Source organism: Giraffa tippelskirchi, chromosome 9 (assembly GCF_054371585.1).
Source record: "Giraffa tippelskirchi isolate mGirTip1 chromosome 9, T2T-mGirTip1v1.2.pri, whole genome shotgun sequence".
NCBI classification, from domain to species: Eukaryota; Metazoa; Chordata; class Mammalia; order Artiodactyla; family Giraffidae; genus Giraffa; species Giraffa tippelskirchi.
The window spans coordinates 32407109-32432308 of NC_137283.1; the positions used below are offsets into that span (position 1 = coordinate 32407109).

Genomic DNA, 25200 nt, shown 5'->3' on the forward strand with positions numbered 1-25200 from the left:
CCAATGTGCACCTTAAAATGGTTTAATTAAACCTTGACCACTTCTCTCTTTTGTTAAATTATCAGAAACAGAGCATATTTTCTAAATGACCTGCCATAAAAATACATGTGTAATATATATTATCTGATTTTCCCATAATTAGACCAACCATGACAAACTTGTTCCTCTGACACAAACCTCAGAATTACACATATGGTAATAAGTCAGATGGGTTGATTGATGAGACCCTGTAAGGTGGAACCCTTGGGGAATAACAGATAGCGATTTTGTCAAATACTCCCCCTGCCTGATTCCTGGAAGCAGCCAGAGGGAGAAGCCAGAGTAGGAAGAAAGCCTCGTTTTTCTCCATGCTACACTGTCTTAAGTACGCTTTGCCTTAGCCACCATGAAGCCCTTTCCTAACGCTGAAACTCTGGCAGTAGCACACTAGCTAATGTCCTCTGAGAACTCACTGTGTGCTGGACACTAATAAACATACATTTAATGTTAATATTAGTAACCACATATGCCAGATATTATTATTTTCTACAGTTTACAAAAGAAAAAAAAGAAGGAAGGAAGAGAGGGTGGGAGGGAAGAAAAAAGAAAGAAAAGGGAAAAAAAAACCACCCAAGTTCAGAGATGTTGAAAAACTAGACCAGAGTCATGTAGTCTAGTGGTAAAGTTGGAATTTGAACTAAGATCTGATTTTAAAGCTCAAGCCTTTGACCATTACTCCAGTGGTTCTCAGCCTTTGCTGTAATTAAAATTGATGGTGATTTTTTTTTTTTTAAATCTTTGTGCCAGGTAACACTGCACATAATGGAATTAGAATGTCTGGAGTAGAAACCAGCTTCAGTATGTTTTAAAAGATCACATGTGCATTCTAATGTACTGCCCATTTGGGAACCACTTTACTACTAACTAGCCTTTTGATTAAAGCTCTAGCCCTCCAGGAGCATCCCATTACCAACCTTTACCCCAAAGCTCTGCCTCTTCCACCTTCAAGGTCTAAGTACACCCTGCTTTGTTGAATGCCCTCATCCTGAACCTGGCCTGAGAAACTAGTTAGAATTTCTTGATTACCCAGGAGACTCATCTACCCTAGGGTTTAGGCTACTGAAGGCTCAATACCTTTCTTCTCTGATGTAATGATTCAGACTGTGGCCTTGGATGCCTCAGCCCCAGAACAGTATAGAAAACATAGACATTTGGGGGCCCTGAAGCTTTGCAGATGGAAGCCAACTTCATAGCAGAATTAGAAACAGCACACCTGAATAAAGGAATACAGCAAATTAGAAAATATGAACAGAATCCCCAACACATAAGCCACTGACTTTCCTAAATAAAAATCTCAGAAATGGCTTGCAAAGACTCTCAGTATGAATTGTGTATGAGTTAAGTTCTTCACATTGGCAGAATAGACTGCAGGTAATAAAAATGAGGCACTGACAGCAGAACAAGCAAAGCCACACAGCTAGTGTGAGGAGTGCCGCTGAGATCGCACTCTCCAGAAGGACATTGCTATTGTAAGGACAGGTGGACAAAGGCATGGTACAATTTGCATAGCGCCTGCTCTATGCACATTTGTCCATAGATAGTCAACAGGGGTCACCTGGGCCATTAGTTTCTTTTTTCTTGTTCAACATCTTCGCAGACATTGTGAAAGTGGAGACACATGGGCACAAAAGTTAGTAGATGGAGAAAAGAAAATAAAGATGCAAAGAGCTAATAAATTCCATGAATCCAAAAGCAAACAATCAAAGTCCATGAGTATGGCCAAAAGTAAGTTGCATATCTGAAACAAATGGAATTTAGCCCCACTCTGTCTGAATCCACATTTGAGACCAAAGCTGATTGGGAGACACATGGAACCCAAATACATTCTGATTGTTCTTTCCTGTCTCGTAGCCCCAGCAGCAGCAGTTGAACTCATTAACTTCTTAGCCGCGGCTTGGAGGAAGTCACTATCTTGAAAATCTTCAGAACAATGTTGGCAACTGTCTGTTTACAAATTACCCGAGAAGTCATTTCTTACAGAGTTTACACTCTAGGTTTCCTTGTCCCATTCAGTGACCATGTGTCTTTTAAAATTTTGTCAGAATAACCTTCTTGACACTTTCTTTTACGTTTAAAAAATGATAAAGTTCTGAGAAACATCTGCCTCCCAAGACCTGGATTTGCCTGGGCTGGTGATGAGAGAAGGAAATTGTTTCCTTCAAGCAGCTGGTGTGTGGATGGTGTGGAGGGGATCACAGACAATGGGAGGGTCAGGATTCACTGCCAAGCAGCATCTGGCAATGCTCCTTTGAGGCTAAGGCTGGGAAATCCTGCTTTTGAAGCAGGTCTCAGGCATACATCTACCCTTCTCAAGCAAACTTCCCGCTCACCAGGTGATAAAGAGACAAAGCTGAAGGAAAATGCTCCAGGGTAGACAGAAACTCTTTTCAAGGCACTAATTGAGGATGCTCATGAAGGACCCATTAACTCCATATCAGTCCCTTTAGCTGTTTCTTCATAGAGTAGTTACTATCTGCTTCAAATATGGCCATGTTCTACAGAGCAGAAGGAATAAATGTTCCTAATAAACATAACATGATGGGGACTTCCCTGGTGGTCCAGTGGCTAAGTCTCCACACTCCCAATGCAGGGGGCCTGGGTTCAACCCCTGGTCTGGAAACTGGATCCCACAGGCCACACTTAAAGAATTCCCATGCTGCCACTAAAGATACTGCATTCACAGGTAAGACCCAGGACAGCCAAACAAACAATTTTTCAAAAGAAAAAATAAATAAAAATGAACATAACATGATGTATTGCTCTCAAGTCTCATTATCATGCTAATAGAGTTAGTAAATATAACCAGTAGTTCAGCCAATAAATTCACTTATTTTGAAAAAAGCAGACATCTCAGTAGAAAGTATTCTCACGCATCCTGAGACGTGAAACCAACCTGTGTTAGCTATCTAATGCTACCTAAGAAATCATCCCAGAACAGTAAATTAAAATAACAAGGATTTATTATTTAATGGTGTCTGATGGTCATGAATCTGGGCACAGGTCAGCAGGGCATCAAGGCCTCACAAGGGTGCATCAGCTGGGTCTACAGTCTTCTCACATTTTAACTAGAGGAGGATCTGACACCAAACTTACTCACACTGTTGGCAGGCCTCATGGCCTTGGCGTTTGTTGGCTGGGCACACAAATTTCTTGCCACTTGGACCTCTCCAAGGGGCTACTCATAATAACAGCAGCTTATTTTCCCCAGAGCAAGGGCTACAAAAAGCAAAAGAAGGAATAGCAATATGGAAATCACAATGTTTTATAATCCAATCTGAGGTAACAATCCATCATGGTTTTTGTTTTCTTTGGTTTTTTTCCCCTATTCTAGTCATAGAAACGGAGAAGGCAATGGCACCCCACTCCAGTACTCTTGCTTGGAAAATCCCATGGACAGAGGAGCCTGGTAGGCTACAGTCCATGGGGTCGCTAAGAGTCGGACACGACTGAGCGACTTCACTTTCACTTTTCCCTTTCATGCACTGGAGAAAGAAATGGCAACCCACTCCAGTATTCTTGCCTGGAGAATCCTAGGGACGGCAGAGCCTGGTGAGCTGCTGTCTATGGGGTCGCACAGAGTCGGACACGACTGAAGTGACTTAGCATAGCATAGCATAGCATAGTCATAGAAACCATTTAGACTAACCCAGGCTCAAAGGCAGAGATTATATAAGGGCATGAACACTCACAGGCAGGGATCATTGGAGCCATTTTAGAGGCTGCCTGTCACACAATATAATTCCTTCTCCCCATATTACATAATCTTGAGTGGGGTATGTTTCCTCTACAATAAAAAATACTTAGAACAAACAAATATTACCTAGAGGCTTACTCCAAGAAACACCTGATCTTGGAAGGTAAGAGTGTAAACTAAGATAGTTTACTCAGCAAGACTAACATCTTGCTCATCAAGGTGTCTTGAAGACCCTCATGTCGCTCTGTTCACCAGTCCAGAGCTATTAGGTCATAGACTCTGCCCAGTCACAGTTTCCTACCTTGGAAGACTGCCCATAAAATCACCCAGCCTGTACCCTAAAATGCTATAAATGTCTTCCCCTAATTTCACGTTTTCAGACAGCACTAAGACTTTACAAATGTGGTCATCTCTCTTAATTCAGTAGGTTTAGGAAGTGCCTTGCATGACCAACGTATTTGTTTCTGTGGGTCTTCTGAGATGTCAGGAGTCGAAATTTCAAGTATAAGAACAATTATTTCAGTTTCCCATTATCCCTGGAATGTTGACCCCCTGTCACTGCAGAATGATAAGTCATTTTAGTCAAATTTCTCTTGGAAGAAAAAGGAAGTAGAATTATAATTTACCTCTTCAAGAAAAGGTACTATGGCCTACTATGTATTCATTTATTAAAGCTAGATCATCTTACTAGAAGAATACACTAGATACTTTATGGATAGAAAAAGATCCAAATTAATGTCCATATTATTTTCCTCATCATTCTGTTCTGTATTAATTCTTTATGGTATTGGGGATTTTGCTGCCCTTCCCTAACATCCCATGAACAGGGAAGGACTGCTGAACTTTCATTTTACCACACAGGCAAAAGTTTCACAAGATTCATCACTCACAAAGTAAAATTCTCTCACATCTCAAAATATTAACTTGGTGTGTCAATCAATGTTTTTAAACTATTTGTAATAGTAATATATTTAGAATGCTCCCTGACTTTTAAAAAATTATAATTAAAGCATCAAGATCTCTATTGTGTATCCAGTGTTAAGAGCAAACACCCCTATGATTCACAGCACTTATCTCTAAGGTGCTTAATTAAAATGAAAGTGTTTTGAGGGGTGGGGTGTTTTGTTGTTGCTGTTAACCTGTGAAAATTAATGGTTGTTACTCATGTGAAAATTATAGTTCCTACGTAGAACTCTAACATGATTGTGTAATCCAAAACATAAAATAATCTGATGTCCTTCAGACTGCATCTTATATTAAGGTTTCTTTCAGGATATTCATCCTTTTCAACTTTATCATTTTACTTAGATTTATTTGTAAAGTGGAATTACAGAAATATCGAATTCAAATTCTATATTTGAATTCAAATTCAAAGTCTTTCACGTGAATGACGATGATACTGATTTCCTATTGGCAAATGTATTCTTTCAGTGGCACTGATGGATTTGTATTGATTGTTGTTTAGCAACTAAGTTGTGTCAGACTCTTTGCAACCCCATGAAACCTCTGGCAGCATGCCAGGTTTCCCTGTCCTTCACTATCTCCCTGAGTTGGCTCAAACTCATGTTCATTGTGTCGGTGATGTTATCTAGCCACCTCATCGTCTGCCACCCTCTTCTCCTTTTGCCTTCAATCTTTCCCAGCATCAGGGTCTTTTCCAATGATACATTTTCTCTAAATTCTTGGGTGGCGCATAATTAAGCGTTCTCTTCGGTGCATCAGAAAGTACTGTAGTTTGTAGTCATGGAACAGAAAGAAGGTGAGGAGCCCACAGGAAAATCAGATTCCTGGCTTTTTCATTCATCAGACATTACTGAGTGCCTACTATATATCCTGAATATAAAATAAGACACTATCCCAGCTTCACTGAGTCCCTGTCACTACTAAACAGCTGAAGTGTTTCAACTAATCTGAAGCACATAAAAAGTGCAAAAAGTAACACTTTAGGATATTCACCGTTACCTAACAGCAGGTTTTCCTTTACTCTGAGCTGCAGTGTTCAGTGGTAATGATGGAGAAAATATTTTTAATATATAAGAAAGTCATCCTTACATGCACTATTTGTCTTCTAATGATGATTAATGCTGCTAATCTGATGTCCAATTGAATTTATGAATCTTAAATTTTGGTTTTACTGTTTAAACAGCCACAGAGACCACCCATGCAATTAGCCATGGGGAGTGGAGGAACATTTACCTTATCTGTAGATGATCAAGCATTCAATAGATTAAAATAAATTACATATTTCAAATTTTTAACTTTTAAAATATATGTAGACAGATAGAAACCTGCTTCTTTATCTTAAGGTAGGGACTTTTGATTAAATAAGAATATACTAAAGAAAGGTCTTATTATGTTAGAGTAACTTGAGGCCTTCCTAAGATAATTTCCCTCTCATTTCAGATCAAAACTGTGACTTTGAAGCTCAGAATACAATCTCATTGAGAATTTGGGACCAAGCCTACACTTGTAATGAAAATCACTATATTTTCTCAAGTCCTAGGGTATTTTAGTCCTTGCATTCTAATGAGTAATTAGTACCACTACCAACCTATTAATCACACATATGGCTGCTTTATAAGTAATTTTTCTGTGACTATAGTTTAAAGATTATGATTGAAATGAAAATGCCCCTAATCTATCAGCTTATTGATATTCTTGATGAATTAATTCAAGTCCCACATTTGGAATTGGTTTCACAAAATAAATTATGTCATTTTTTGTAAATGTTGGTACTCATTCTCATGTTCAATATTCAATCTAATCAAGCATTACAATGTGAAATATTAAGATTCAGCGAAAAGTCTGATGTCAACACGTAACGGCATAAATCATTTTAAAAGTATAAATCTTTAACATGAATCACTGTTAATTTACAAATGTGCCTCTAGACAGACAGTTACATAGATATTTAATGTCTGCATATGCATAATTCCTTCAACTACAGAAAACTTTCCCCACCAGCCTTTAGTCATCCTGACTTTAATCTGAGGAATCTGTTAGTCTAAAGAAAAAAGTCAAGTTCTAAGCCTATTTCTTTCTAGAATTGAGATTCTGTAAAGGACAAAAACTCTTCTTTTTTCCTCTGTGAACTGGTATGTATCTGCCTAATCATAACTAACAGGATTAGAAGGGATTGGTTTAGAAATGTCTAACTTTTCATTATGATTTCTTTCCAGTGTCAACTTCCCAAATGTACTATTTGTCCAAACCATAATTCTGAATCTAAATCACCATTCATAATCTAGAGCTTTCCTGGTGGCTCAGATAGTAAAGAATCTGCCTGCAATGCAGGAGACCTGGATTTGATCCCTGGGTTGGGACGTACCCTGGAGAATTGATAATCTAACGATTTTAAAATTCAAAGCAGTCAAACTTTGATTTTAAAAAAAAGGAAAATCAAAATGTTCATGTTATAAGATATAAAATCCTCCCTTAGCACACTCTTTTCTCCTTTCTCTTTCCATGGTGGTTGTTGTTCAGTCACTCAGTTGTGTCCAGCTCTTTGTGATCCATGGACTGCAGCAGGCCAGGCTTCCCTGTCCTTCACCATCTCCTGGAGTCTGCTCAGACTCCTGTCCTTTGAGTCACTGGTGCCAGCCAACCATCTCATCATCTGTCATCCCCTTCTCCTCCCACCTTCAATCTTTCCCAGCATCAGGGTCTTTTCCAGAGTTGACTCTGCATTAGATGGCCAAAGTATTGGAGCTTCAGCTTCAGCATCAGTCCTTCCAATGAATATTCAGGACTGATTTCCTTTAGAATTTGACTGGTTTGCTCTCCTTGCAGTCCAAAGGACTCTCAAGAGTCTTCTCCAACACCACAGTTAAAAGCATCAATTCTGCGGCACTCAGCCTTCTTTATGGTTCAACTCTCACATCCATACACGACTACTGAAAAAACCATAGCTTTGACTATATGGACCTTTGTCGTCAAAGTAATGTCTCTGCTTTTTAATACTCTATCTAGAATTGTCATAGCTTTCCTTCCAAGGAGCAAATGTCTTAATTTCATGGCTGCAATCACCATCTGCAGTGATTTTGGAGCCCAAGAAAATAAAGTATTTCACTGTTTACACTGTTTCCCCCATCTATTTGTCATGAAGTGACAGGACCAGATGCCATGATCTTAGTTTTATGAATGTGGAGTTTTAAGCCAGCTTTTTCACTCTCCTCTTTCACCTTCATCAAGAGCCTCTTTAGTTCCTCTTTTCTTTCTCCTAAAAGGTGGTATCATCTGAATATCTGAGGCTATTTACATTTCTCCCTGCAACCTTGATTCCAGCTTGTGCTTCATGCAGTCCAGCATTTTGCATGATGTACTCTGCAGAGAAGGTAAAAAAGTAGGTTGACAATATACAGCCTTGACGTACTCCTTTTCCAATTTGGAACCAGTCCACTGTTTCATGTCCAGTTCTAACTGTCGCTTCTTGACCAGCATACAGGTTTCTCAGGAGGCAGGTCAGGTGGTCTGCTGTTTCCATCTCTTTAAGAATTTTCCACAGTTTGTTGTGATCCACACAGTCAAAGGATTTGGCGTGGTCAATGAAGCAGAAATAAATGTTTTTCTGGAACTCTCTTGCTTTTTCGATGATCCAGCGGATGTTGGCAATTTGATCTCTGGTTCTTCTGCCTTTTCTAAATCCAGCTTGAACATTTGGAAGTTCTCAGTTCATGTACTACTGGAGCCTAGTTTAAACGATTTAGAGCATTACCTTGCTACCATGTGAAATGTCTTTGACATTGTCCTTCTTTGGGATTGGAACGAAGACTGACCTCTTCCAGTCCTGTGGCCACTGCTGAGTTTTCCAAATTTCCTGGTATATTGAGTGCAGCACTTTCACAGCATCATCTTTTAGGATTTGAAATACCTCAGCTGGAATTCCATCACCTCCACTAGCTTTGTTTGTAGTGATGCTTGCTCAGGTCCATTTGACTTTGCACTCCAGGATGTCTGACTCTAGCTGAGTGATCACACCATCGTGGTTATCCGGGTCATTAAGATCTTTTTCGTATAGCTCTTGTGCATATTCTTGCCACCACTTCTTAATTTCTTCTACTTCTTTTAGGTCCTTGCTGTTTCTGTCCTTTATTTTGCTCATCTTTGCATGAAATGTTTCCTGGTATCTCCAATTTTCTTGAAGAGGCCTCTAGTCTTTTCCATTCTCTTGTTTTCCTCTATTTCATTGCAGTGTTCACTTAGGAAGGCTTTTTTTTTTTTTTTTTATCTCTCCTTACTATTCTTTGGAACTCTGCATTCAGATGGCTGTATCTTTCCTTTTCTCTTTTGCCTTTTGCTGCTCTTCTTTCCTCAACTATTTGTAAGACCTTCTCAGACAACCATTTTACCTTTTCACATTTCTTTTTCTTGGGGATGGTTTTGATCACTGCTTTCTGTATAATGTAACAAACCTCTGTCCAGAGTTTTTCAGGCACTCTGTCTGTAAGATCTAATCCTTTGAATTTATTTGTCACTCCGGAGAAGGCAATGGCACCCCACTCCAGTACTCTTGCCTGGAAAAATCCCATGGACGGAGGAGCCTAGTAGGCTGCAGTCCATGGGGTTGCTAAGAGTCGGACACGACTGAGCGACTTCACTTTCACTTTTCCCTTTCATGCACTGGAGAAGGAAATGGCAACCCACTCCAGTATTCTTGCCTAGAGAATCCCAGGGACGGCGGAGCCTGGTGGGCTGCCGTCTATGGGGTCGCACAGAGTTGGACACGACTGAAGTGACTTAGCAGCAGCAGCAGCAGCAGCAGCAGCAGCAGCCACTATATAATCATAAGGGATTCGATTTAGGTCATACCTTAATGGCCTAGTGGTTTTCCCCACTTTCTTCAAGCCATGGTGGTAGTCAACCTTATTTGTTTTTTAAGCATTCAGACATTTTAAAACACATTTTGAAAATACATATTTATATAATTATACAGCACTTTTAGTACTAGCAAAAGATTAAGAAAAAGTTTAATATGCATTACTACAAGACCAATAAAAGACTCATTCATGTAATAAAATTCTCTGAGGCTGCAAGCAACAAGTTAGGAAACTTTTATGTATAAACATGGACAGGTCTCAAATATACTCTCCAATGAAAAAAAGAAAAGTATACAACACTGTGTAAATTATGTGTCCATTTTTATTTATTTTTTTGTTGTTCAGTCTCTAGGTTGTGTCTGACTCTTTGCCACCCCATGGATTGCAGCACACCAGGCTCCCCTGCCCTTCACTATCTCCTGGAGTTTGCTCAAACTCATGCCCATTGAGTTGGTGATGCTATCTAATGATCTCATCCTCTGCTACCCCCTTCTCCTTCTGTCCTCAATCTTTCTCAGCATCAGGGTCTTTTCCAGTGAGTCAGCTCTTCGCATTAGGTGGCCAAAGTACTGGAGCTCCAGCTTCTGCATCAATCTTTACATTGAATATTCAGGATTAGTTTTCTTTAAAGATTGACTGGTTTGATCTCCTTGCAGTCGAAGGGACTCTCAAGAGTCTTTTCCAGAATCAAAATTTGAAAGTATCCATTTTTCAGCACTCAGCCTTCTTTATTTTTTTTAACGCATTTATTTTTCTTTATTTTAAATGCATGAAAATATTTCTGAAAAGGTTAAAAAGGTTAAACAAACCTGATAACCTTTAAGAAAAGGAGTCAAGTGGCTGGGACAGAGGTGAGAAAGAGTTTCAAAACAGATAAGCTTTTGTACATTTTTAATTTAAACAAGTAAATAAAATTTAAAATGAAATAAAAATTTCATCCATAAACAAAAGAATTTTAGTTGTAAAAAAGTTAAATTCTGTCTTTATGCTTGTTTTTTATATTAATGGTATTTCACTATATGGATTATTGTGCATTACCTTTTTTGTAATGTAAAATTTCTTACTGATTATTTTTTCTTTTCAATACATAGAAGACTACTGAATTCTTTTTCAAAACTGTACATTATTCCAACACAGATAAACCAAAGTTTATTTTTTAATGCTTCTGTTAATATACTAAATCACTGGGTTGCTGCTGCTGCTGCTGCTGCTAAGTCGCTTCAGTCGTGTCCGACTCTGTGCGACCCCATAGATAGCAGCCCACCAGGCTCCGCCGTCCCTGGGATTCTCCAGGCAAGAACACTGGAGTGGGGTGCCATTTCCTTCTCCAATGCATGAAAGGGAAAAGTGAAGCACTGGGTTGAGGACCAGTCAATAAATACTTCATAGCCCAATTTAATTAGGCTCTCTTAATTTACTGTAGACTCTTCCTGTGGTCAATTAGTAGATGGGAATATATATAACAAATATGTTCAACCTTAGTAATAATCAAATTAAAATTAAAATAGCAATTAGAAAAATTAATTACTTGCAAAAAAATCCATTACTTGTGAATAACAGGGTATCATCTTGCATTTCTAGTAAGATATAAAATGGTACATTTTGAAAAGCAATTCAGTAATTTGATTGAAAGCACTAACATGCATATATATTTTTCCATTAATTCTATTGCCCATTAATTTTTTTTAATTAAGCAATTGTACAAGTTAGCCAAATTAAATGTGCAATTTTTATTATATCAGTTTCATGAAAGTAAAAAAGAAATGAAGATGATGTAAATATATAATAATAATAGGTGATCAGTCAACTTATTATGGTATGCCCATATAATAAAGTACCATAAAGCCATTTAAAATAAAGCTGTGGAGAATTATTTATGGACATTGTGAAAAGAAAATCAGATTGCGATGAAGATAGCGCCGAAGGCCAAGAAGGAAGCCCCTGCCCTTCCTAAAGCTGAAGCCAAAGCAAAGGCTTTGAAGGCCAAGAAAGCAGTGTTGAAAGGTGTCCATAGCCACAAGAAAAAGAAGATCCGGACGTCACCCACATTCCCGCGGCCCAAAACACTGCGGCTCAGGAGGCAACCCAAATATCCTCAGAAGAGTGCCCCTAGGAGAAACAAACTTGACCACTACGCCATCATCAAATTCCCCCTCACCACCGAGTCAGCCATGAAGAAAATAGAAGACAACAACACACTGGTATTCATTGTGGATGTCAAGGCCAACAAGCACCAAATTAAACAGGCTGTGAAGAAGCTCTATGACACTGACGTGGCTAAGGTCAATACTCTGTTCAGGCCTGATGGAGAGAAGAAGGCATATGTTTGACTGGCTCTTGACTATGATGCTTTGGATGTTGCCAACAAAATTGGGGTCACCTAAACTGAGTTCAGCTGGCTAATTTCAAATATAAAAGTTTTCACTATGTAGAAAAAAAAAGAAAATCAGACTGCAAACAGTATATGTCATTATCTCATTTAGAGAAAACAATATACTTGAACAGAAAAAATTCTGAAAGAATATATACCTCAAACATTAAACAGCAATTTTTTCCCAAACTGGAAGCATAGGTAATCTTTTATTCCTTTGCTAATAATTTTTTTTATAATTTTTCTGAAATTGACATGCATCACTTATATGACTAGTGTGTGTTATAAAAAAGTAATACAAGCTTCAGTAATTGTTTAATAATCAAACTCTATCTACTGTAAGTTGGAAAATATCAAAGATCAAAGCATAGAAATAATGGATTAACAACCTTCTATATTTGCATTTTAACACCTAAAACTAGCAACTATTTGTGTATGGTGCCCTTTGTTGAAAAACACTAATAACAAAAATAGCTGCTAAAAGGTACAAACTTTCAGTTATAATACTAATAAGTTCTGGGAATCTAATGTATAGCACAGCGATTGTAGTTAATTATACTGTATTGCATATTTAAAGTTGCCAAGAGGGTAGATCTTAATGTTCACACCACAAAAAGAAAATGGCAAATATGTGACATGATAGAGGTATCAACTATGGTGGTAGTCATTCTGCAATATATTAATACAACTGTATCAAATCAACATTCATTTAAATGTACACAATGTTATATGTCAATTATATCTCAATAAAGCAGGAAAAAATAAAATATTGATGCTGCTGGGGAGCAGGCAAACAATGAGTCCAACTCTAATTAAGGACTGGACTGAGTAGTCATCCTCCCAAATGACAAGACCTATTTTCTTGAAACAGTCTATAACTGATTTTGCAAAATGAGAAAGCAACTCTCAGAATTTCAGATTATCAGATATGCACAGCTAGTACCATGCAAGAAAAGAAAAGAAGTCTGAATGAGGAAGAAGACTATGAGCAATACTATGTGTGAGGCTTACCCCTAAGTAAACAACATGGCATTTTTCCTCATAAATATTCTGCGATGCTCTGTGAAGATTTTATAGGAACTCCCTGTACCTTGGTCTCACCCCACTAATGCTCAGAACAGAACATTTATTGCACCATGTTTGTTACTTGTGTAAACACATTTCTCCCCACGGACTGCATGTGGAGTTTGTGAAGAGACGCTGTGTCATGGCCTTATGCCAGAGATTCTCTGAAGGCTTCCTTTTTGCTGTCTAGTTATTCTGTTTTTGTGTGGAGTTTTAGACAGATTGACAAATCATGTCCCCAGCTGGAATCTTATCTTCACAATACATTTTTCAGGGGAAAAAAATTAACTTACAAACAGTATAGATCACAGGATCAGTAGGATACCAATTTCTCTAAAAAGCATAGATAACGTATAAAAGGACACCTTGCTATCCAAATTTGATTTCTGTTAGGGGGAGTTTACACAGAAATTTCCTATAACAAGGCATTCTAAGCTATCTAAAATCTATTTGGTAGCAGCAGTTTGGTTAGTGTGAAATTATCAGGAAATGTCTCCTGGGTTCAAATAGGAGCACTCAAAATTTAATTAAATATTGGAAGTTACATCTTAATCATACACACTGAAGATGAGATTTCAGAAGATGAGGTGATTTTTACTTTCTTCTCTTTTACCTCTATCTTCTAGAAATTTTCTAAATCAAACTCGAGTGTTTCATTTTCTAAGAAAAGATTTCACATAGTGACTCACATTTCAAATTTTCTTTAAGGAGAAAAGATCTAAGTCAGTTCAATGTGAATTATATGACTGACCATCAGTTTGCTGCTTCTTCAACATTAAAAGCATCACACAGAGGCACCTTGTTGATGCAAACAAGCTTTGCAATCACCTGAATACATGATGATTAAAACATATATTCTAAGAAACATGCATCCTAACTGCCTCCAAACAACTCTGCACAACTCTAAGTAAAATTCATCTTCTTTATTTACTATATTAAGCCAATAAATTTTTGAAGGAAAAAGAGTCTGTAATGAAATAGGAAGGAAAATTATTTTTCTTGTAACGACTATGTTTTTTAATCAGGTCGCTGTGAATTCAATAAAACCAATCTATTTTTGCTTTGCCTGCCTTGTTGAGATCAATTCTTCAACTGCAAAAGGAATAAAAAAAAATTAACATCTGAGTTACAATCAATATAATTTATCCCAGAACTCACTCCCATTTTCTTCACATGATGTACCTAAGGTCTTTGGACATGGCAACCCACTCCAGTATTCTTGCCTGGAGAATCCCCAAGGACAGAGAAGCCTGGTGGGCTACAGTGCATGAGGTCACAAAGAATCAGACATGACTGAGCATCAGCATCATCAAGGTCTTTGGACATGTACCTCCATGTCCACTGATGTGAGTCTAAAAATAAAGTGTATCCTAAATAGAGCAATGCAATAGGCTTCCCTGATAGCTCAGTTGGTAAAGAATCCGTCTGCAATGGAGGAGACCCCAGTTCGATTCCTGGGTCAGGAAGATGTGCTGGAGACGGGATAGGCTACCCATGCCAGTATTCTCGGGCTTCCCTTGTGGCTCAGCTAGTAAAGAATCTGCCCGCAATGCAGGAGACCTGGGTTTGCTCCCTGGGTTGGGAAAGATCCCTTGGAGAAGGGAAAGGCTACTCACTTCAGTATTCTGGTCTGGAGAATTCCATGGACTGTATAGTCCATTTGGTCGCAAAGAGTTGGGCAGGATTGAGTGACTTTCACTTTCAAAAACAACAGTGGCAGCAAAGAACAATGAGTTGTTTATTGTCTGTGCTATGTGGGGTATTTTGAGAGGCAATAGAATTGCAAATGTCCGTGCTATAAATATGTAAGATATGAATCCTGTGTCACAAAATCTTATGCTCCTGTAGAGGTCAGATGGGCTGTTTGCACAAAAATATATCATTTAGGGCAGACCTTTATAATAATGATCCCATAATGAGTGCTCAATAAAGGACAGAAATGATATGGATCTAACAGAAGCAGAAGATACTAAGAAGAGGTGGCAAGAATATACAGAAGAACTGTACAAAAAAAGATCTTCACAACCAAGATAATCACGATGGTGTGATCATTCACCTAGAGCCAGACATCCTAGAATGTGAAGTCAAGTGGGCCTTGGGAAGCATCACTACGAACAAAGCTAGTGGAGGTGATGGAATTCCAGTTGAGCTATTTCAAATCCTGAAAGATGATGCTGTGAAAGTGCTGAACTCAATATGCCAGCAAATTTGGAAAAACTCAGCAGTGGCCACAGGACTGGAAAAAGTCAGTTTTCATTCCAATTCCAAAGAAAGGCAATGCCAGAGAATGCTCAAACTACCATGCAATTGCACTCATCTCACACACTAGTAAAGTAATGCTCAAAATTCTCCAAGCCAGACTTCAGCAATACGTGAACCATGAACTTCCAGATGTTCAAGCTGGTTTGAGAAAAGGCCGAAGAACCAGAGATCAAATTGCCAACATCCGCTGGATCATCGAAAAAGCAAGAGAGTTCCAGAAAAACATCTATTTCTGCTTCATTGATTATGCCAAAGCCTTTGACTGTGTGGATCACAATAAACTGTGGAAAATTCTGAAAGAGATGGGAATACCAGACCACCTGACCTGCCTCTTGAGAAACCAGTATGCCAGTCAGGAAGCAACAGCTAGAACTGGACATGGAACAACAGACTGGTTCCAAATAGGAAAAGGAGTATGTCAAGGCTATATATCGTCACTCTGCTTATTTAACTTACATGTAGAGTACATCATGAAAAACACTGAGCTGGATGAAGCACAAGCTGGAATCAAGATTTCCGGGAGAATTATCAATAACCTCAGATATGCAGATGACACCACCCTTATGGCAGAAAGTGAAGAATAACTAAAGAGACTCTTGATGAAGTGAAAGAGGAGAGTGAAAATGTTGGCTTAAAGCTCAACATTCAGAAAACAAAGATCATGGTATCCAATCCTGTCACTTCATGACAGATGGAGAAATAGTGAAACAGTGGCAGACTTCATTTTTGGGGGTTCCAAAATCACTGCTGATGGTGATTGCAGCCATGAAATTAAATGACGCCTACTCCTTGCAAGGAAAGTTATGACCAACTAGACAGCATATTCAAAAGCAGAGACATTACTTTGCCAACAAAAGTCCGTCTAGTCAAGGCTATGGTTTTTCCAGTAGTCATGTATGGATGTGAGAGGTGGACTATAAAGAAAGCTGAGTGCTGAAGAATTGATGCTTTTGAACTGTGGTGTTGGAGAGGACTCTTGAGAGTCCCTTGGACTGCAAAGAGATCCAACCAGTCCATCCTAAAGGATATCAGTCCTGGGTGTTCATTGGAAGGACTGATGTTGAAGCTGAAACTCCGATACTTTGGCAACCTGATGTGAAGAACTGACTCATTTGAAAAGACCCTGATGCTGGGAAAGATTGAAGGCAGGAGGAAAAGGGGATGACAGAGGATGAGATAGTTGGATGGCATCACCGACTCAATGGACATGAGTTTGAGTAAACTCTGGGAGTTGGTGATGGACAAGGAGGCCTGGCGTGCTGCGATTCATGGGGTCACAAAGAGTCGGACACGAATGAGCGACTGAACTGAACTGAACTGAATGAGTCACGTTCCCTGTGCCCATGCTCCATTGTCACTCCTATCGTGAGGCCGAGTCTATTTAGTTACTCAGTTGAATTTTGGCAAGTCTTTTAACTTTCTTTACCAGGAGAATCTGGCAAATGTGACTTTGCACATGTTCTAGTCTGCCTTTTAAAAGGCCTTACAGCTTTTGCTTTCACTCCTTGAAGCCCTGAGATCACTGTGCCTGACAAAATTAAAGAATATGAGATGAAAGAATGTGTACAGAAAGAAGCTCAGGCATCCTGGCTGTCACAAGGGAGCCAGCCCAGACCACCCAGAGAGAACAGCAGAATTACCTGACCACCCATCAAGCCAGACAAAGAATACAAGGGTTTTGATTTCAGCTACTTCATTTTGGGGTAGTTAGGCACCAATAAGTAAAGTACTGCTTCAGCTATTTATCCATCCAACAAATATTTATGTATGGAGTGCAAACTATATGCCAATCACCAGCACTGGACAAACGGGCGAACATCAACAATGGTCCCTTTTTCCACGGCCTTTATGTCTACTGCTTGATCGTAGGGAAGGGAAATACCGATGATTTAAATATGGTGAAATGAATACTAACTTTACATACAAAGAGGCAATGACTGTGAGAAAAATAAAGCAGGATAAAGGGAGAGTGACTGAGGTGGGCAGGGACAAAGAAGACTTTCAGAGGTTTTCTGTTTTGATGATGTTTAATTAGAAACCTGAATGTTGAGAAGAAATAAGCCAGGCAAAAAATTGTGAGGGAACAGCTTTCTCTCAATAAACACTGTCTGTCAACACACATGAGATCAGGCTTCCATGCCTTGGGGACATCAAGGTTGGTGACAAGAGGGCAATGACTTCTGGAGGGTGGCTGAAGTTGAGTTCCAAGAAACAGGTGCTGAAAGGATCTTGTGGAACCTGGTGCACCATAGTAAGAAGGTCTGTTATATTTGACATAATGAGAATTTTCTTTACTTTTAACATTTAGTTATATAGAGACAAAAATATCCATTGCTAGAAATGATTCAACCAACACAGCAACAGACTCTCCTCTTAACCTCTAATAAGACCCACCTGTTGTAATGGCCATTTTGTCCCTTTATTTAAAAATAAAATCTGGGTCTATCCTGAAGATCCAATGGTTAAGACTCCATTCTTTCACCACAGGGGATGGAGGTTGAGTCCTTGGTTGGGAAACTAAGATCCCACATGCCATCTGGCACAACCAAAAAATTATAATAAAATCTGCATCAGTATGAGCTTTAGAAATTGTTTGTTGCATGGATTCACATTTGATAAGCAAAAAGTCACCTCTGGGAGTCATGTCTTTAAAGTAGCTTGTTTTTACCCCAGGAATCCCTGACATTGGAGGGAAATGTAATTCAAATTTGGGTTCAACGATTAGGAGTTCAGAAAGCAAGTATTGTGTGGACAGTTCTGAAACTGAAGAAGCTGTCCCTCAGTCAGAAACTCAGAAGGAAAGCTGAGCCAAGTAGCAAAAGCCTTTTCAGGGCTCCTCGTGCTGTGCAGTTGAAACAGTGGTTGATTTTACAGCTAATAAGGCATTAAACTGAATCTCTTAAGCTTTTCATATTGAAAGTAATTGTAAATTGAATTTGCTAAAACAATAACTTAAAGAGGCAAGACTTGAATGTTGTCGGAGCACAGCAAATGATGTGGAATTTAAAGAACCACTGAAACAAGTGTCTTCGAGTACTTTATTGATCTGCCAGAAGCAGCTACTGTTAACCCTGAGCTTTGCTTGGCAAATGGAATTATTGTGCATTGATTATTCATAATGGAGTCAGGCTATCAGACTCCAGCTCCAGGTGGGATGGTCATTTACATTTCAACACTTTGCCTCAGTAGAAATAATGCATCTTGGAAAGAGCAGAGATAGCATGTCACCCAGGTTCAGGGGCTTCATTCTGTGGTTTGTAAAAGCATCAATCCAGTCTCTGTCATCCCATATGTGGGTGTCTGTCTCCAAATATACACTTTGTATAGGGATACCAGTCACACTGAATCAGAGCTCCATTAAGGATCTCATCTTAACTTGATTATCTCTGTAAGGACTCTATTTCCAAATAAGGTCACACTCTGAGATACTAAGGATTAGGACTCCAGTATATGGATTTGGGGGGAGGAGAGACACAATTCAGCTCCTAACAGTGATAGTCCAAAAGGGTAACAAATGACTTAGTATTCTCAGTCTTGGCCATGCCTCATCATCTCCTGGCAAGCTTTGAAAAAAATAGTTCTGCCTGGTTCCCACTTTCATTTTATTTTATTTAATTGGTCTGGGTTAGGAGCCCAGGCATAAGTATTATAAACAAGCATCTAAGGTAGTTCTAAAGTGTAGCCAGAATTGAAAACTATTCATTAAATATCTCATTTATTAGAATATTTAAGAACAGGATCTACTCATTCAGAATGAAAACTATAATATAGATCAAATATTTTAAGCACCACGAGGGAAGAGACTCTCTTCATTGATCAGCAACATATCTCTAGCAGTATCTGGTCTGTGGTAGCTTTCCCATAAATATTAATGAAAGAATGAACATGTAAATAAACTCAATATACTCACTGAGTATCTACTATATGTTAAGCATTACAGTGAGCACTGAACACATGTAAATATTTTTTCAGTAAGTTAGTGAGTGAATGAAGGAATGAGATTATATCCAATATTCTCTTCTGGTATAGGAAATGGGGTGTTACAATATAGGAGTTAGCATTTTCAGTGTGCTCAAAAAAATCCACTCTAACAAAAATATTTATTTTAAATCAATTAAACAGCTTGCCTTTTGCCTAGAAAATTTTGTGAGTTTTTTCTTTTCTTTCTTTTTTTCTTATTGTAATGGTTCTTACACAGCTAGACCTTGGGGCCATCCTCTTTTACTGAGTATATGCATGTTTATGTAACATCTGATAGACCCTTTATTGACACATTTCAGTATCACTGTATAATGTTTAAGAGTTGGCATTACTCTATAGGAGAGAAAGACGGATGGTATACACAGAACTATCATAAGAAATTCTCGCATTCAAATACCATTCAGATGTCATTGCCAATGGCGTATTACAATTTAAGACACAGATATCAAAGTTTATTCTTCACAGCATTAGTCAGAGATCAACTAAAATAAAGAGATGAGCAATTATTTGTTGAACCTGATTAGTTTTGATATCTAGACTAGGTAGTACTTTTAGGCCAGTGAAAAAGCTTCTTTAGCTTTTTTGTTTTTGAAGAGTCCTAGGAATTATGGGGAACTTCATTCACTTGTTTGTTTATCCACCCATCCAACCAGGTCTGCTATTACCACGTACAATAGCCTCTATGGAAGTTGTAAAAAGGGGTCCTCTTTGGTAAATAAATTATAAAATGGCTGCCCTTCCTTAGGTCTACTACAGATCTACATCAGGGTACACACCATGGCAAAGTGGATTTCAGTGAACTGCCCCTTAGCTAGATGTTTTTGTATATGATGCTAATCATCATATAAAGAAACCCTGCATCCAGCAAATGTCTATGAAGGACCTACCATGTGCCAGGCCTGGGCTGGGCTCTGAACGTACAAAGATGAATGAGATATGCCCCTCTGGAAGTCCAGAGTCCACTTAGGCAGACCCAAACCCAAGGAATAAGTTAAGATAATGTAAACAGCGAGGGCAAGAGTCACCTGAGAAATATAGCCAAGACCTCATGGAGGAGGTAATATTGGAAATGAGGCCTTGAAGGTGAGTAGGACTTGATTACATAGAAAAAACTAACAGACAAACAAAAACAGAGAGAGAATAGTAAATGCCAATGTGTGATCACAGTAAGGCATAACGAGGGGAAGTCAAACAACCCTAGAAAGACAGGGAAAAGATTGAGGGGATGGAAATAGCTGGAAAATTAGCTGAGAAATGTACATTGGCAATAGACAACTCATATTAGCTGGATAATAGATACAGATGGATCTATTCATTTAAGACAGGAGAAAAGATTTGGGTGCCTAGAGTAACGTTAGAAAGCAAGGAGGATTAGGCAAACCCATACTAGGGGAAAATGCACTTATTCATCTCGGAAAACAGGAAATTTTCACTATCATATGGCTTCCGTTCCCTAAGACATGTCTTTGAATTACTTAGTTAATCAGATAAATAGATTTTGAAATGTCTCATGTTGTATTTCATTTAAACTATGTTTTCACTAAAATGAAGTTGAAGCTTCAACCCAGATTGGTCAAGTCATTTTGGTTTAAATTCTTAAATTTAAGGTACAGGATAATTTTCCAATATTTTTCATCTGCAAATAAAGAAACTCAAACTGTATGACTTCTTCTGTCAGCACTGAGGAGGGGTAAAGACGCTGTTAATCCTGGGATACTCATTGCTTTGCCCTGAAGCCAGCAAATATTTTTCAGTAAAACTGCATACACCTCTCTGAGTCTTTGGCTTATAACCATCTTTTGTTTCCTTCCCTGTCTGACCTCTGTGCAGCTGTAAAAGTTTGTAATAATTAACCAACCCAGTTAATGATTAGTAATGATTTGACATTACATGGTATCATAACAATCTGTGACTGCCCAGTTTCTATGAAATTACAATTTTCAAACATAGCTGTCAGTCTATGTTCTTTTTCTTTTTTCAGAAGCTTATATTTTCCTAGTGCCTTCAGGCTCTGTAAGTTCCTACTCAGCTAAAATAACATGGAATCTTACTTGAAAAATTCAGTGGAGTTTAACTATAAATCATTCTGTGTTATATTCAAACTAGAGGTTTTGAAATTGACCTCATCAGCAATGTGAGGCTCTAATTGCATTAGGTTATCTGATAATGTTCTAACATAACAATTTTTGAAGAGTGTTGCTTTAAAGATATTTCTTTGGAATGAATGGAAGCATCAGGCATTGAACGCAAAAGGAAACTGTCAGACTGAAAATCAGTTATGGTCATACATAGGGCCAAATTAATTGCCTTGTCAGACTATACAATTGATGCATATCATTGCAACTCTGTGAATTGTGAGGCTTTAAGTATTAATCATTTTTTACCATAGCTCTGCTTTGCTATATAAAAATAATTTCAGAACACTTTGTGAACTCCTCAAGGGTAAATTAAACAGGGCTCACCTTTGCATCTTTAGCATTTGGCCTATGTCCAGTATATACTAGGTATTTAAAACACATTTAACAACCAAATGAAGAGCAGTGATAACCTCTTCCTAGATACTAAACTTTATGTAGATTGTTTTCTGCTAATTTGCTTATTAAAACTTCACAATAGCACCATAAAATCATTGCTGCTGCTGCTTCTAAGTCAGTTCAGTCGTGTCTGACTCTGTGCGACCCCATAGTCGGCAGCCCACCAGGCTCCTCCGTCCTTGGGATTCTCCAGGCAAGAACACTGGAGTGGGTTGCCATTTCCTTCTCCAATGAAATCATTACCATTGCTAATTTTAAAGATGATAAACAGAGGCATCAAAAGGTCACACAGCTAGTAAAGGATAAAGAATGTGTCTTGGTGGCTCTAAACTCCCCATTCTTAACTGCTATGCTATACTAGATGAGTGCTTAGAAAGTTTAAGCAAATAGTGTGAATCTTCATTTCTATAGTATGATGATAGCATCAACAGGAACATGGGATTCTGTCTAGGAAATAAAATTCTCATCTATTACACTCATAAACTTTGACCACGAATAGGGGAAAGGGGCATTCCCCTACACCAAGCAATTCTTTAAAATACCAGTTAGATGTCCTACAGTTCACTTCAGTGCTGACACTAGTGTAGATCCCACAGGTTAAAGTAGGGAACTAGGAGGAGAAAAGAAGAAGAAGAACAAAGAGAAGGAGGAAGAAAGGAAGAGAGAAAGTATCCCACGGTTGTGTTGAGGTCTAAATGAGATATAGTTGTAAAAGTACTTTGAGATAGAGAAAGCAAATGTGCAAGGGACAGTCACAGAATAGAACTGGTACCTATTAGTAAGCCGTGGGAATGAAATGTCAATACCAGAAAACAACAGTAAATAATACACTGTAAAGCAAAGTAAATTAAAAAGAATGATTTGACTGTTATTTTCTGAAATTATTGGCAAAATGCACTCTCATAATCCAGTCAGTGACACAGAAATCTTCCTTTCTCCTCTGTGCGTAGAGGATGAATGTGCTTTCACTCAGGAAAATTCCTCCCGCAGCTTCATTCACAGCACAAAATGACAGTACAGAGAACCTGGCTTGAATCCCCTGGCATCAAATAGATCTAAGCATTCCAATGTCACAAATGGCCCCAAAAGACTATTTCATGACATTTACCAGGAAGTTCATAAAGCACTGGACCACCCTAAAATAATCCTCCTATTTCCTCTCTACCATTCACAACAAAGAAAAGAAACAATCCAGGTTCAAAGAGTCACTTGGAAATACAATCAGTGACTACAGGTGAATGAATTATATTTCACTCAAAATGATTTATCACCCACAGCAGAAACATTCAACACAGGGGGAAATGGGATATTTGGAAGCAATAAGTGCTAAAAACAAACAAACAAATGCCCTAAAAGGACATGAGTGGCAGGCTGTTTATCTAGTGTTCTAAGCAAGATTCCAGAAGTGATCCTGAAACGGTGGGAAGATTCACCAAGGTACCACAAGTGTCTTGAGAAAAGGGATCTGAAAAGTCCATTTTGTTCTTTAAGCCACTGTTTAAAAGCCACTTCATCGGAAGTCTTTTAATCTTCAGGCTAGACTAGGTCCTCTGTATCAAGTTATCAAGAGAACTCTGTTCATTTACCTCAAAACTTTTATAGAAATTTTAACTTTTTGCATTTTTGTTACAACAAATTCAAAAATACTCAAGAATGTTCTCTGATATACTCAACACTCAGATTCAACAACTGTTGTAATTTACTACGTCGCTTCATCTACCCGTTTCCTTCATTTTCTTCTTTTATGTTGGTGAAATCTTTATTTTTATTTTCTTTATTGAAGTACTGTTAATGTACAACATTAAATAAGTTATAGTTATACAATATAGTTGCTTCACAATTACAAAAGCTATACTCCATTTATAGTTATTACAAAATACTGACTCTGTTTTCTGTATTGTACAATATATTCTTGTAGCTTATTTTATACATAATAGTTTGAGCCTCTTAATTTCCTACCCCTATGTTGACCCTCCTCACTTTCCTCTTCCCACTGGAAACCACTAGTTTGTTCTCTGTATCTGTAAGTCTGTTTCTCTTTTTTTTATATTCACTACTTTCTGTTGTTTTTTAGATTCCACATATAAGTGCTATCATACATTGTTTGTCTTTCTCTGACTTATTTCACTTAGTATGATCCATCCTGTTGCAAATTACAAATTTTCATTCTTTTTTATGGCTGAACAGTATTCCATTGTGTGTGTTTGTGTGTGTGTGTGTATGTGTATGTGTGTGAGTGTTTATACCACATCTTCTTTATCCATTCATCTGTTGATGGATACTTAGGTAGTTTCCATCTCTTGGTAATTGTAAATAATGCTGTTATGAATATTGGGGAGCATGTATTTTTTTGAATTGTGTTTTATTTGTTGTTGTTGTTGTTTTGGATATATACCCAAGAATGGACCTGTTGGGTCATACGGTAGTTATATTTCTGGTTTTCTGAGAAATCTCCATACTGTTTTCCACAGTGGTTGTATATTGATGAAATATTTAAAGCCAAACCTAGGGATCATGTCATTTCATCTCTGAAGTCTTCAAAATGGGTGCCTCAAAAATGATAAATTTTTTCACAACTACTGTATCCACCAAGGTTTCCCCTCAAAAGCAGAACCCTAAACAAAGGCTTGTATGCAAGTCATCTCTTTTTCTTCAAGGGAGAAAGCAGGGCTGGGAATGGAAGGGAGGAAAGGAAGGGAAGGCGGGAAAGCCAACCCAAGGATGCATTACAAGAGGATCAGCCCTGGGGATACTTAGGGCTTGATTCTGTGGAGGAGTCCTTGACAAGCTGTTGAATTTTATTCAGATTGTGCATAGAGTGACCAAAGTGGGGAATGGGGCTTATCCACCAGTTCCCAAACTGCCTATAGTCAGGGATTCCCCATGGGATAGGTATTAACACTTTTTTACACTCCCAGGTTTGCAATGGAGTGCTTCAGAATAAGACAGAAAGTCAGGAAACGTGGCTACTGGTGATCTGCAGGAGGCAAAGAGAAGCTCAGAGCAGGAGCTGAGAGGTCTGTGAGGCACTTTAGCAGAGGTGTTATCAGTTTCCACCCGTACCGCTCTGTGTATCAATAGCAACAGCTAGATAAACACAGAGCTGAGAGGACCAGATCTAGGACACAAGTGGTGCCTGACACAACTATAATGCCATTGCCACAGCTAACTAAATTCATCCCCATTCCTTAGTATCATCTCATAGTCTAAGATCAAATTTCTGCAATTGCCTCAAAAATGTCTTTTAGAGCTGCTTTGGTCTAATTAGGATCCAAACAAGGACCAAAAATTATGTCTTTAATTATTTAAGGCTACAATGTCCTCAAATCTCTTTTATTCTAGACTGGTCCTCCCTCACCATTTTTTTTATGCCATTATACAAAAAGAAAAAAAAAACACGTTAGTTGTTCTATAGATTGTTCTGGTTTGGTTTTGACA

At 38.4% G+C, this 25200-nt stretch overlaps 1 protein-coding gene and 1 pseudogene across 3 annotated transcripts in view; one reads left to right on the forward strand and one right to left on the reverse strand.

Annotated features, from left to right (window-relative positions):
• Positions 1 to 25200, reverse strand: part of TAFA1 (TAFA chemokine like family member 1) — a 928543-nt gene that overhangs the window by 849672 nt on the left and 53671 nt on the right. The gene's annotated exons all lie outside the window — the stretch shown is intronic.
• On the forward strand, positions 11457 to 11879 carry LOC145520232 (large ribosomal subunit protein uL23 pseudogene; annotated as a pseudogene).